Here is a 14429-nt window from a genome sequence, read left to right on the forward strand (position 1 = left end):
CACTGATTGTGCTGTGGGTCCTTGATGAGCATTTTCTGCAGTAGCTCAAGAACATCTTCCTTCCTAAGAGCAGGAAGGTTTGTGAGGTGATGAAGGGAGTAGAGCACTGAATGGCTATCTCCACCATACAAGTGATGTAGGATCTGTCTCTCTCTCTAGTATAGGAAGGGTGCAAAGAGAAGATTGAGGAAGTGTAGGGTTGGTTTCATAGTTCTGTCAGGGGAGAGCCTGACTTCATTTCCTCCTTTACCTTTCTGCTTCACTCCTCAGACCACAGATCTCACCTCTGTTAGCACTGAAAAAGAAGCCAGATCTAGGATGGAAATTGTCAGTACCCACCATCTACGAGACTCCTGGAGATCCTGAAGGACAAGCCCTTTACTACTAAGCCTTCTAACGTCTGCTGACAGAAACTCCCCTGGAATACTTTTGGCAAGTGCCAGGACAGCGACCAAACAGAGACTGCCATTCTCCTCTGTGGCCCCTCCACTTCTGGAAATCCTGATGAGATGGGAAGGAGGTGAGCCTAGAACCACAGGTGAGCTGAGGTCAGGGAAACATGAGGCAAGATACTCCTTATGTCAATCTCCTATGGCCAGAGAAGAACTAACAATTATATGCTCATGTTGAAGAAGGGTAGAAGAGTTGACAGGCAGCATCATCAAAAACGATTCACTATCCCTATCACAGAACAGAGAAGTGACCAAGAGAAGGCATCACCTAACATCTCCTGTTTTGCTGCAGACACCACTCTAGGACCTCGACATGTGCTGACAAACCATCACAGGCATCTCTGAGGAGCTTGTCACACTCTTGATTCCGCTTTCAAATAGGAGAAAGGAGAGACGTTGACTCAGACACCTGGGGCCAGAAACTAGGACTACCCATATTAAGCCTAACCCTTAAACGTATAGTTCTGGACATCTATCATCACTAGAGAAATCCAAGGCTTCAGAATGGAAGATTTACCTGTATCCTGTGGAGGGTCTGGAGCAGCAACTTGGCTGACTCCAAGCTCTGACAATGAGTCCATCCCAGAAGCACAAATACTTGACTGAGAGGCCTGAATTCTCTATCCAGCAAGCAACTCAGACCTGAAAAATTTTCTTCCTTCAACAGTGTCAGTGCTGTCATCTGCAGGCCAAGAAGAAGGTTATGAGAGGCTGACAAACTCATAAAACAATCTAAATGAACTTGGTTTGAACTATAAAGGTGATAGCTTCTTAGTGCAGGGCTTCTTGGCAATTACAAAGCTGGAGAGCAGATTGAGTGGGGTCAATTTTCAGGTTCTACCAAAGGGAACTACAGCCTACAGGTGAAAGTTTTACTTCTCCATGAATGTTCTGAATCTCATGAACCCATCTAAAGAACAGAAAAAATGGCATCAGGCCTACTGGACTGTACTGTGATCCTCCTCTTTCTAGAGTAATCCCTAGACTTTGCTAATATCCACATTCAGAGAAAGAACTATGGAATCTAAATGCAGAGCAAAGCAGACTATTTTCCTTTCTGTTTTGTTTCTTTTCTATGTCATTGTTCCTCTCATTCATTCTAATTCTTCTATACAACATGACCAATGTGAAAATGTTTAATAGGCATGTATATGTAGAGCCTATATCAGATTGAATGCTGTCTTGGGGAGGGGGGAAAAATTTAAAACTTATGGAAGTGAATGGTGAAAACTAAAAATAAATAAATTAACTTAAAAATATTTGTTTGATGGGATTATTTATCACAGTCAATCATATTAATAATGCCTAGCTTTTGTCATAAGTGTGTATGCAAGGCAATAATAAATTTTGGCTGAATGAACCAAATCTGATGATCAATGATGCACTAGCTCTCTGGTTTCCTTCTTATTCCTGGGAGAAGAGAGAAGCATCTGAGCTGAATAAGGAGCAAGACACTGAGTATAGGAGAGGTTTGTGCTTGAGGAGCAATTTGGGATAAATTGACCAAATGTGAAGATGAACATACTCTTGGTCCCAGCTTCTGTGAGAGAATGTTGAAAGAAAATGAACAAGGTCAAGGAGGATGAATGAGGATAAAATTATAAGGACTTGAAAAGAGACTCAGGAGAAGGGAAACATGAAGGAAGATGTAAGGCTGAGTAAGAAAGACATGGAACAAACTAAATAATAAAACAAATTGGTAGAGTGGATTGGTTGGTGGGATAAGTTGGCAAAATGGGGAGTTGGTGTAATGGAGAAGGGAAGAGTGTGGGGCTATGGAATAGTTGATACTAAAGAGAGGAAGGTTATTAAGAAGTAATAAAACACTATAAAGTCAAGTCCTTAGGGGTACAGTATAGATACCCCAAAGTAGTGAAAGAACCCCACAAGTCTAAAAAATCACAAGTGGTATGGGGAATGGAAGAGAATTCTGCAGTGACTTGCACTAATTGTGCAAATGTTTGCATTTCTGTCACAGTCAATTGACTGATGTGCTCCAAGTATAAAATGGTCTTCCTTCTTGAAGAATAGATGAAAGGACCTGGGAAATGCCCCTCTATATTCAAGGCCATTAGGGTCATTTAAGTGTTCCTAAAAGAAATGAAAGCAGAGCTTCAGTGGGGAAAAAATGGGGGATTTGAGGTAGAGGAGGGGAGACTAGACCCTAGTCAAGAAGATGGAATGAGTACTAGAGATGATAGAATGAAAAGGAAATAGGGGGCTGTAGATTTACAGCTAAATAACAGATTTAAGGCTCTTCCTGAAGAGAAGGAAGTTCTGAAGAGGAGGCAGCAGAACCACCAAAGCCATCAGGGGAGAAACCCTCCAATAAGAGTCAGAGGAAAAAATGAAGAGTAGGACAGTGACTGATGATTCCCTGTGTAGGGACACTGAGGCAGTTATTTGCTCACATGCTAACAATAATAGAGAAGTCTCTTGTATTACAGTGGCATATATCTAAGATTTATCAAAATGGAAGTCTGTAATGCAATTCTAGTGTTTCACATAGGCACAAATAATATTGCTAGAAGGCACCTAAAAGTATTGTAAAAGATTATGAGGTTTTGAGCAAGAAACTAAAAATAATATAGGCACAGATTGTTTTTTTCTCACTGTTTACTGATGGCAAACAGTACAAAAGAAAAAGCAATTTGGCAAGTAAACAGTTGGCTAAAATAGTGGTGTCTGAGAATGGGATTTGTACCATGACTGTACCATGACTTAAATCCAATGATTACAGACACCTACCTGGGGGTGGACTAAACTTAACAAAAGCAGGTAAGAATGAATGGTTGGTTGGGCATATGCAAACTTCATCAAAAGGACTTTGAAAAAGGATGGGAAAGGGAAGAAATTGCCTAGCTTTAGGTGATTTTCTAAGCTAGATACCATAGATAGCTAGAAGGAAGAAAGAATAGCAGATGAGACACTCAGAAATCACAGGAGATAAAATCCAAGAAAGGAGCCAATAGTAAACTCAATGGCCTCAACTACCTATAAATACTCAAAATTTAAGCAAGAAGCAAGAAGAACTAGTTGTCCTAACATAAGGTAGCAAATTTGACCTGAAGCATCACTGAGATTGGTGGGATAAAATCCAATATTGGAATATGGCCCAAGACGGGTGTACCTTATTTACGAGAAACAGGACAGGTAAAGGGGAAGAAGAATGGAGTAGAAAAGCAGTGTATATTAATAAGTTATTCTCATGTGAGGAAATCCAGGAATGTGAATAAATAAGAATAGTGGAAAACATTTGGGCAAAGATCAATGGAAAAAGAAATACAAGTAATTTTGTATGCCACAGACCACCTAAACAGAAAGAAATAGATGAGTTCAGCAAACATCATAGACCTTGCATGGAGAAGTGATCTAGGTATCTTTTGGAACTCTCTCTCTGCCCAAAGGATAACAGCTCATAACATCCTGATTTGCATTAATAATAATTTTATCCTTAAAAAATTGGAACTTACAAGAGGAAATTCTATAATCTGATCTAATTCTCACTAACTGAGAAGAGCTGGTTGCTGGGGTTAAAATGGTGGGATCTTTGGAGGAAATAACTGCTCCTTCTTAGAGGCTGTGATTGAAGAGGAGAAAAGTTGAGTGTAGTTTGACAGGTACCCTAGGTTTCAGGAAGTGTAGGGGAAGGAAAAGTAGGATTCCATTCTACAAGAAAAGTTAGCCCAAGAAGAATGAAAAATTCTGAAGACCAAGAGAAATGATCCCAATGAAGAAGAAAAATGGAACTGTCTGAAGAGTAAGCTGCAGCTGCACAAGGAACTGACCACCCATCTTATATTTTTTAAAAGATACAAATTGAAGATGGAAGCACATGCAGGCAAAAGAAGATGAATGAAAGAGTGGCACAGTCCTATAAAAATAACATCAGGAATACTAAAGTCCAGAATAGGCTGAGGCTGATAAAGGCATCTATGGACACCAAAAAGGGAGTTCAAAAAGAGACAGGACTGCTGCTGAGGGTGGAGTGAGCATAACTGGGTGTCCAGAATGACCTGTGGACTGGTAATGACAGGACAGTAGCTGACAGAGAGCTGATATAGGGAGCCAACATCCAAAGTAAGTAAGATGATAATAAGAGAACCTTCAGTCATCTTTGATAGATTTAAGTCACCTAGTCCAGATAAACTGCATCCTTCGATGCTTAAAGAATGGCTAAATGTGAGGGGCAAGCAAGCTGCTGTAAGTAACAGCTTAAAAGCCGCGGAAATTAGGAGAGGTAATTCAGATGTGGACAAAAAAGGGAAGAGAATAAAGTCTAAAAGTATAGGCCAGTAAGTCTGAATTCTTGGGAAAATTTTAGAATGGATCATTTTAAAAACCAGTCAGTGAACATATAGAAAAGTAGACATTACAAAGAGAAATCATGACTTCATCAAGCAATAAGTCATGCTAGATGGGGGGGGTGGGGAGGGTGGGGGGGGTGGGAATCTGAGGCCTCAAGGCCATACATGGCCTTCTTAATCCTAGCCCTTTTAACTGAGTCCAAGTTTTACAGAACAAATCCTTTTATTGTTCTGTGAAGCCTGGATTCAAAGAGTTGCACTTGAAGACCTAGAGGGCCATATGTGGCCCTAAGGCCACAGATTCCCACCCCTGTGCTAGATTAACCTTACTTTCTCCCTCCCCCCACAGGATTACTAAATTTGTGGGTGAGAGGAATGCCTAAACATAGTTTGCATAGATTTTTTTAACAAAATATTTGATAAAGTAGTGTCACGAGCTTCCGAAGCCTCGTGACTACACTCGGGGTTCCCCCCAAGCCCCAGGCCTCTGCCTAAGCAAAGGGCCTGATCTCGCGGACAATGTACGGGGCGGGAGCCGAACAAGATGGTGAATGACTCCGTTTATTATTTCAGCAAGCAGCACATTTATACCTTTAGTGACGTAGGTACACTCTTTGGTTACGTGGGTGAAAGACAGGTAAAGCTAATACACCTGGGTCCTAGGACCGCCCTGACTCCGCCTACTCTCCTCCCCCTCTCCTCCCACACTACCCAAAGCTCCCTGCGGGCAGGCAGTCCAGGCAAAGACCGGAAACTCCACGTGGTCAGGCAGCCGGAAGTTCCACATGCTTTGCCAGAGAGCCGGAAGTTCCACGTGGTCAGGCAGGTCCGACCTGGAATCGCTAGGGAGGCAACAAAGGCGAGACCCCTCCTCCTGGCTCCACCCACATCCCAAAGCCCTGAGTCTATCTCAGCAGGCCCCTGGGCCTGGAGGTCGGAGGAGGACAGGGCTTGGCTCTAACTCAGCCCGTAACAAAGTAGTTCAAACTATTCCTGTGGAGAAGATAGAGAAATGTGGACATAACTGCTTAAATGGACAAATTCATAGTAGTCATTCCATTAACAGTTCAATTTCATTATGGCAGGACATCTCCAGGGCCAGAGTGCCCTAGGGATAAGCATGGAGGGCATGCTCATCAAATTTAATGACACAAAGCTAGGAGATATTGTAGCTAACAAGCTGGATGACAGAATCAGTATACAAAAATATGGCATCCTTCTTAGGACTCACCAGCAGGGTCATAACTAAGCTCTGGTGGACAACCAAGGACAGCCTCCCAGATTGTTGCTCAGGCACTACTTGAAGAAGCTTCTATGTGATAGCTGTCCTAGAGCAAGAGCATTGGATCAAATCTAATCAGATGAAATTTCATACTAGCGAAGGACTTCTACTTGGGTTCAAAAAACCAACTTTAAAAGTACATATGGGAGAACATGGTTAGACAGCAGTTTGTCTCAAAGAGGTCTGGGGGCTTTTCTGGACTGCAAACTCAATCAATACCAGCCAGCAGTGTGGGGTGGGCTGGGGCTGCCTCATGAGAGGCATTTGCTTCTAGGAATAAGGAAGTGAGAACCTTCTGTACTCAGTCCTTGCACTATCTGGACTGCTAAGTTCAGCTCTGGAATGTTAGGCTGGTATCCAGAGAACAACCAAAACTCTTGTGTCTATGTCACAAAGGAAAAGGAATTCCAGGCATGTTTGGCCTGGAGAAGAAAAGACTCTGGGGACACATGTGATGACTGTCTTCAGGTATCTGAAGGGCTGCCACATACAGAGGAGTGATGAGAATTGTTCTATTCAGCTGTAGAGGACAGAAACAAGCAGTGGATGGGAAGACACAAATTCAGGCTTGATATCTCGGCAGACTCTCTTATGACTAGAGCTGTCTAAAATGGGAATAGCTGAACTGTGAGGTGCTGAGTTTTTCCCTCAGTGGAAGACCAGGCAGAGTCTGGATACCAGAGATGATGAAAAGGGGGATTCATTGGGCATGGGTTGGACCAACAGTGCTAAATTCTGTGATCCTCTACGAATTATAGAGTAACTTGATTTGCCCATACCAGGATCTGCTCCAGGAGGTGTTTGTGGCTACTCAAGCAGGAAAAATAGGCCATCTTCCATGCCTGGGTTGTATTAGGATTGGAGAACAGAGTTAGCATTGCCTTCTCAGGACCCAGATGTTCAGATGGAACTAGAAATCAACAATACAGCAGGAGTTACACTGAGGAAAAACCAGGATCTCCGTTCCTGTGATCAACTCCATTTTTAAATAACTGATGCAAGAGTTTATAACTTCACAACTTTCAATAGCTTTTTCATTTCTCTATTTGTTCTGAAAAAACCCTTCTTTCTTATTGCTAATAACTTATCATGTTGCTTTGGCAAAATAATACCCAAGACTCCCTTATTCCCATTACTACCTAGTTTTTCTTACCCGATTTCCTAGTCTACATGGAGGCTATGGACCCAAAAGAAGTTAGCATACCAGAATTTAGCAAAGGGAAGGCTTTGATCCCTGGATACAGACAGGGTGGAGAAGAGAAAAAAGTTACCTTTTCCCAACGTTTTAGAGCCCAATGGCTTTTTCCCTCACCTGTTCTGCATAGATATCACCACATACAGCAACCAGGCTCCAGCTAGCTCTCCTCATCACACACCTCAAGAGTTACTCCTCTTGCAGGAGACCACCTTCAGTTTAACAAACTCTAAGGAGCTCCTTACATAGGAGATGCCATTCAACCCTAAGTAGTTCTGCAGGGCAGCGTAGTATACACAGAATCCCAGAGATGGCATCAGCTACCCCAGAGGGGATAGGGTTGGGGCCCTTTAGAAACTTCAGTGCTTTCTGATTAAAGTCAATCAATGGTTTCTGCAGAGGCCAGCCACAGGCTCCTATGCCATTGTCCTCTCCAAGTAAGAGATCCAGCAGGGCCTATGCTTGTGGGAGTGCTTGCCATAGGAGGTCCCAGAGAGTAGAAACACCTTTTGTGCTGAGCTGGGGTGACCAATTCTCCCCCTTCCTAATGCTGTCAATCAAAGGCCCTATATCATCTTGTGGTATGACCTCATATAGCTCCTGTGGGAAGAGTAGTTGGTCAGAAATGCCTAAAAAGCTACCACTTTGTGCTTTCTTATCTTTCCTTCATGACCAATATAGAATTTGTAATCAAAACCTGTTCTCTCCTTCAAAATGGAGTCATCCCTTCTTCTCCATTCACATAGTTATCAGGGCCCCATCACTTCATTATGCCAACAACCTCCTAGCTGCCTTAACTGCTTCTAGTCTTTCCCCAACCCAACATACCCTACATATTTGAGGCAAGGACTGTCCCTATGATTTCATTCCTATAGGACCCCTCCTTTGTCTAAACCAACAGCACTTAAAATTAGTATCATATGGTTTAGCACCTAATTGCTCCAGTTATATTGTCTTTTCTCTCCAAGCAGACTTAGTGCCTTGGGCATAGTGACCATGTTTTCCATTTTTCTTCTATGTTTCATAATTTAGTACAGTACAAAGGACACAGTAGGTCAGTAATAGCTTTTATAGACTCAGGAATGGCTCATGGGACTGTGGTGCCCCTACTTGTATAGTTTGACAACTTATTTCCCTTTCTCTTCTAACAACCAGTCAAACCAATCTATAAGCAGTAGAGAAAGTAGGTAAAATAAGCAGCTGTAAGCTCTGGAAGGATACCTAGAATGCTTTGACAGCTATGTCTCAACCTCCAATAGAACTGAAGGTCCTTGAAGGGCAGGGAATATTTCTTTCTTGTTTAGGCATTCCCAGGGCCTACCAAGGTACCCTGCATGCAACAGGTGATTAACGAATATTTGCTAAATTAAAGGAAACCTAGACTGGCATGGGAGGGGAAAGAATACTGTGTAGCCATGATCTTGAAAGTCAGCCTCTCCTAGAGGCACATTAGCAAGGGGAAGAACTTTAATAACTTAGAATAACCTGGGGAAAGAAACATGTAATACAAGCTTTCTTCCTAGTCTTTTCCCCAGAGAGGCTCACCTTAAGGATGTCTTCTGGAATGTTATTTTGTAGATCTTCTGATAGCAAAAGAAACTCTGTCCTTCATAAAGTAGACAGGAAATTTCTGGAAGAATTGGAAAGAAGAACCACAGAGGCCAAGTTGAGGGCAAACAAATTATAGGCACATATCTCACCTGGACTAGCCTATGGCTTGAGGTCATCCTGAAATAAAGTACACTTAAGGCAGTGAAATCAGCGAGATCAGAACTGCAGGCATACTAATTACAATGATATTAAGAAAAAATGGGAAAAGAAAGGAAAACAGGGCTAAAATGGACAGAACTGTGGACAGAACCGGAAGGAGACAAATAACAAAAGCAACTTGTGTGCTTATTTGTTAATTATTTAAGTTCTGTATATTCCAAAAGTCAACTAAATTCTACATACCACATGACCCAATAGTGCAACTACTCAGCCTAAACCCTGAAAATATCAAAGACAAAGGAAAAGGACCCATGTGGCACAAAAATATTTATATCATAACTTTTTGTGATACTATAGCTACAGCACAAAACTTGAAAATAAAGAGACACCCATTATCTGAAAAACAGCTAAACAGGTCGTGGCAGGGCAGATGGGCATAGCCAGATCTCATGGTAACTCAGCAGAGGTCCAGTAAAGTTAGACCATCCCCATACCACAAAGGTGAGGCCCAATACAACTGTGAATTCTCTGCCTGGACTCTTCCCCTATGGTTAATAAATCCCCACTTACCTCTTACTCAGTCCTGGTGATACCGAATTCCTGTCTGAAAGAAAATTACACCATCCCCTCTCCCTCTGTCTTTATCTCAAAGCCCCTTGATATCCTCCCCCCCATTCTCTTCTCCTTCATCCCAATCTCTTCTTGCCCTTGTCAAGGCTCTCCCCGCTATATGTATTCCTGATAGAAAGCAGAGATTGTTTTGTCTTTATATTAATATCCCCAGAACCTAGCATAGTGCCTGGTATGTAGTAGATACTCAACAAATGCTTGTTGATTAACTCATCTCACCCCCTAATGTCCTCTCCATCATATCGTGCTATCATTCCTTCTCTTTCTCTAATATTCCTTCTCTATCTGCTACTCATTCCTTCCTTGCTGCTTTCAAACATACCTGTCAAACACCCTATCCTTTCTCATCTCTACCTCCTGGCTTCCTCAAAGTCCTAACTAAAATTTCACCTTCAACAGGAAGCCTTTTTAAGCCCTTCTTCATTCTAGTGCCTTCCCACTTTTGTTTTTATTTATCCGGTGCATAGTTTGTTTGTATGTATTTGTTTGTTTGTTGTCTCCCTTATTAGAGTATGAGCTCATTGAGGGGGAGAACTATCTTTTGCCCCTTTTTGTATCCCCAACATTAGCACAGTACCTGGCACATGGTAGGTCCTTAATAAATGGTTATGGATTTCATGGATTCCTGTAGTAGCTTCCTATTTAGTCTCCCTGCCTTGGGTCTCTCCCCTCTTCAGTCCACTCTCCACACAGTTGTCAAAATTGTCTTCCTCAAGTGCTGACATTGTTACCCTTCTCCTCAAACTCCAGCAGCTTTGTGTTTTTTCCAGGCTCAAATATAAATTCCTTTGTTTGGCATGTAAAGTCCCTTATAATCTGACCCCAACCTACATTTCCTGCCCTTCTAGGAACACTGCAGCCTTTTCAGACTGGCCTTCTTAATGTTCTTACTATACAACCCTGCATCTCTCACATTGGCACCGGTTATCTCCCATGCCTGGAATGGTTTTCCCTCCTCTTCACCTTCATTTTGGAGAGTCTCTAGTTTCCTTCACAGCTTAAGTGAAGTGCTACTGTCTATATGAAGACTTTTCAAATGTCCCTAGAAACTGTTGGTTCCCCCACAAAACTATATTATATCTACCCATGTATGTACACATGGTCTCTCCCAGCTAGATGGTAAGGCACATGGGGGGCAAAAAAGTTTCGACTTTAGTCAGTGTATACTGAGATCCCAGCACAGTGCCTGGCATAGAGAGATGCATGATAAATGTTTGTTAATTGATTCACAATAAAAGGGCAGCCAATATTATGCCCAAGTCCCCACTTTACTGCTAACTAGAGCAGATGAGACAAAAGGCCATAGTAATCAGCTTTAAACATTGCGGATGGCACCCTTTATGCTGGAATTTCTGTGCTGATCATGATGAGAAGTGGATATGTGAATTATTCTCTAAGAATATAGAAGGTTTAAGGAAGTGCTGTATACTCATTGTTCAGTATTCTAGAACAGGTGATTTTATATTAAGTTGTGAGAGGCAATATGAAATAGCATCAGAATCAGCTGAGTTTGAGTTCTATCTCTGACATACTAGCTCTACAGCCCCAGTCAAGTTCCTTCATTTCTCAGTATCTCAGGAAATTCTCTAAATATACAAGTTATCAAGAAGTTATTAAGGTCTTCCACCTTGGCGGAAGTTCCTCACTGTCTCCATCAGTGAAACCAGAGGTCCAGTTAGAAAAATAAAAAAGGAGTCTCATCTTCTCATTTCACAATTACATTTAGCCTAGAGGCATAGTTTCTAAACCTTTATAGTTTCACAACCTTTTCCAGTTCAAAAATTAATCTCCTTATTCCCATGGACCAATATGAATAAATCTGTGGTCTGAGGTAGGCCCATGGACCAATAAAAACAATGCTATATATCAAAACCTTGATGACATCTATTATAGCTCTTTTAAATAAGAAACAAGATGAAGGGAATCCCAACCTAAAGTAGGAGCACCTGCCAACATGAGGATGGATGATGGATTTACCTACTTTCCATTCAAAATACATAACCCTATTTCTTTCTTGTTGCTGTTAAATATATCATTTAAAATGTAATACTGAAACATGACTAAAACCAATTCTACTTGGTTAGCAATCAAAGTATTCAGTCACTGTCAAAACACCCACCAAAATTCTTTGTATATTCATTTTCATTTACTTAGCTTACTTGATTGTAGTTAATGCATAGCCTTTCTTCTAGTTTAAAGTTTTTTCTATTTGCATTATTTCATAAGGGTTTTTCCAGATTTATTTGGCTTTAAAATTCTGATCTTATTGCCAAGTAAGTTGACCATTTGCAAAGAACAAAAAATAGTACATGAAGCTGTAAGTTTCTATTATGACCAACTTTAATTTTTAAGTATATAATTAATTCAACATATTTTCAAAACTGTCTTGCTTATCTGTTTCCCACTGAAGTTTTATTCTCTCCTATGCATCTTTTAAAAATGCTACAAGGAACTTCTTTTATTACTTTTCTTTTTCTTTCATTCTGGTAACTCCATCACTATCCCCCTTTTGGCATCACTCCACCCCTCCCCCATGAAGGAAAGGAAAAAAAACTTTAATCAGATATGCAGAGTCAAGCAAACCAAATCTCCACATTGGACACATCTGAAAATGAACATTTAATTCTGCACTAGCTTTATCATCTCTCTGTCAAGGGGTAGGTAGAATGTCATAACTGGTCATTTGGAATCTTAGTTTTTGTCACTGCATCAATCAGAGTTCTTAATCTTAATGATTTTCAAAATTGTTTTTCTTTATGATGTTGTTACTATGTAAATTATTCTCTAAATTCTGCTCACTCACTTCACCCTGTATTAGCTTCTTCAAGTCTTCCCAGATGTGTCTGAAACCATCCCTTTCATTATTCTTTATGGTGCAACAATATTCCACTACATTCATTACCACAATTTGTTCAAATATTCCCCAAATGAATATTTTTGAATGTGTGGGTTCCTTTCCTCTTTCTTTGATGTCTTTGCAGTATAGGCTTAATAGGGGTTATCACTGAATGAAGGGATATATGCACAGCTTAAGTCATATTTGGGGAATAATTCTAAATTGCTTTCCAGAATGGATGAAGCAATTTACAACTCTACCCATAATGCACAGTGTGCCTGTATTCTTGGCAATCCCTTCAACAAATGTTATTTTTCTTTTTTGTCAACTTTGCCAATCTGAAAGGTATGAGGTGGATTTTCAGAGTTGTTTTAATTTGCATTTTTATTATTAATTGGGGGCATTTTTTTCACAAGGATTTTGATAGCTTGAATTTATTTCTTTGAGAATTGACTGCTCATATCCTTTCACGATTTCTCTATTGGGGAATGACTCTTAAATATTTGAATGAGTTTCTTATGTATATTGGATATCAGATCTTGGCCAGAAAAATTTGTTGCAAAGCAATTTCTTTCTATCCTTCATACTTGTCAGTCTCAATGACATTAAATTTAAATGTTTGTTGAATAAAATTCCATCTCATTAATTTAATACAAATTATTTAATCACTTTCCTATTTTTCGACAGTTAGGTTACTTCAAGTTTATTACAACTACATTTCAAACTTCTATGATAAACTTGGAATAGGTAATTTTTTCCTTTTTTAAAAATTTCAGTACCTCCAAGTTCCAAAAATGAACTTGCTTGGTCAAAGGGGATGATTATTGCTGTAGTTTTTACTGCATACTGCTCAAGTATGGGCTTTTCCTCCACAGCCCTACAAATACTAAGCTCCACTGCCTTTCATTATTTTCACAAGTCTAATGGGTGTGAAGTGGTACTTCAAAGTTATTTTAATACACATCTCTCTGATTATTAGTGAAGTTGAAAGTTTTTGAAGTGATTATTAACAAGTTTTTTTTTTCTCCTGAAAATGATCTTATTCTTATCCCTTGGTCATTTACCCACTGTGGAATGAAAGTTACCATAGAACATTATGAACAGCTCCCTAGATAATTGGAAGGAACAGGTTAAGGCTTCCATTTAGAATTCTAAAGTCAAACTGACTAACATTTATTTGATTCATTATTTGACAATCATTATCCACAGATTCATAAACAGATTTCATATTCATATTTTTCTTCAACAGTCAAGAAATTATTTACTTTTTCTAAAACACAGATGCTAACCATCTTGAGTACAAGACCCACCCTGAAAATAATATCTAGAAAAATCACAACAAAATGAAAAGGAAAAAAGCAAAAATGGAACAAAGAAAAGGAGAAAAAGGTTACACACTAATCTGAAAATCAAAAAGGAAACTTTTAGCAGAAGTTAGCAGGTTTAGAAAAGGAACCACAGAAAGCAGTCTAAAAGAAAGCAAGACATTTTTGTCTGGTTTTGAAGTACCTTGAGAAGGAAAGTCAGAGGTTAATGCTGCAGGTTCCATGTGGGTTTTAGGGTAAGTTTAATCAGCTCCCAAAGGACTCATCACGTCCTTAAAGTTGTTTTAAAAAACAGAGTTTCTGTGGTTTTAAGGGGCAAAACTATTTACTTTAATCCTGGAAAAACCAAGACAAAAGCTATGCTCAGCCTGTGCAGTGAAAACAAAGGAAAAGGACCGGGCAGGGTGACTGGGGATAATGAAATCCCCGGGGTGCAGGAAAACTGCTGATCCAGTTGAGCAAGCATTCATAAAGCAAGCAAATGAGAGGGGAAAGTTCACTTGGCTCAAGAAATTCAATGTTTAAGACAGAAAGATCCCTAATTGGGAACAATAAACTTTTCCTCTTCAGAAACTGTTAAACATTTTATTTCAAACTCCTTCCATAAGTCTAAAAACACTTAAAATCACTGCTCATACAGGCACTCTGCTTCTTGTGCCTCCCTTTTCTTGCTTGATTTTGGTCATTATGTT

The 14429-nt window shown here is 40.2% G+C and overlaps 1 pseudogene; it reads right to left on the minus strand.

Annotated features, from left to right (window-relative positions):
* LOC118851351 overlaps positions 1 to 14429 on the minus strand; it is a 62598-nt pseudogene that overhangs the window by 32991 nt on the left and 15178 nt on the right.

This window comes from Trichosurus vulpecula, chromosome 5 (genome assembly GCF_011100635.1).
Source record: "Trichosurus vulpecula isolate mTriVul1 chromosome 5, mTriVul1.pri, whole genome shotgun sequence".
Lineage (NCBI taxonomy): Eukaryota > Metazoa > Chordata > Mammalia > Diprotodontia > Phalangeridae > Trichosurus > Trichosurus vulpecula.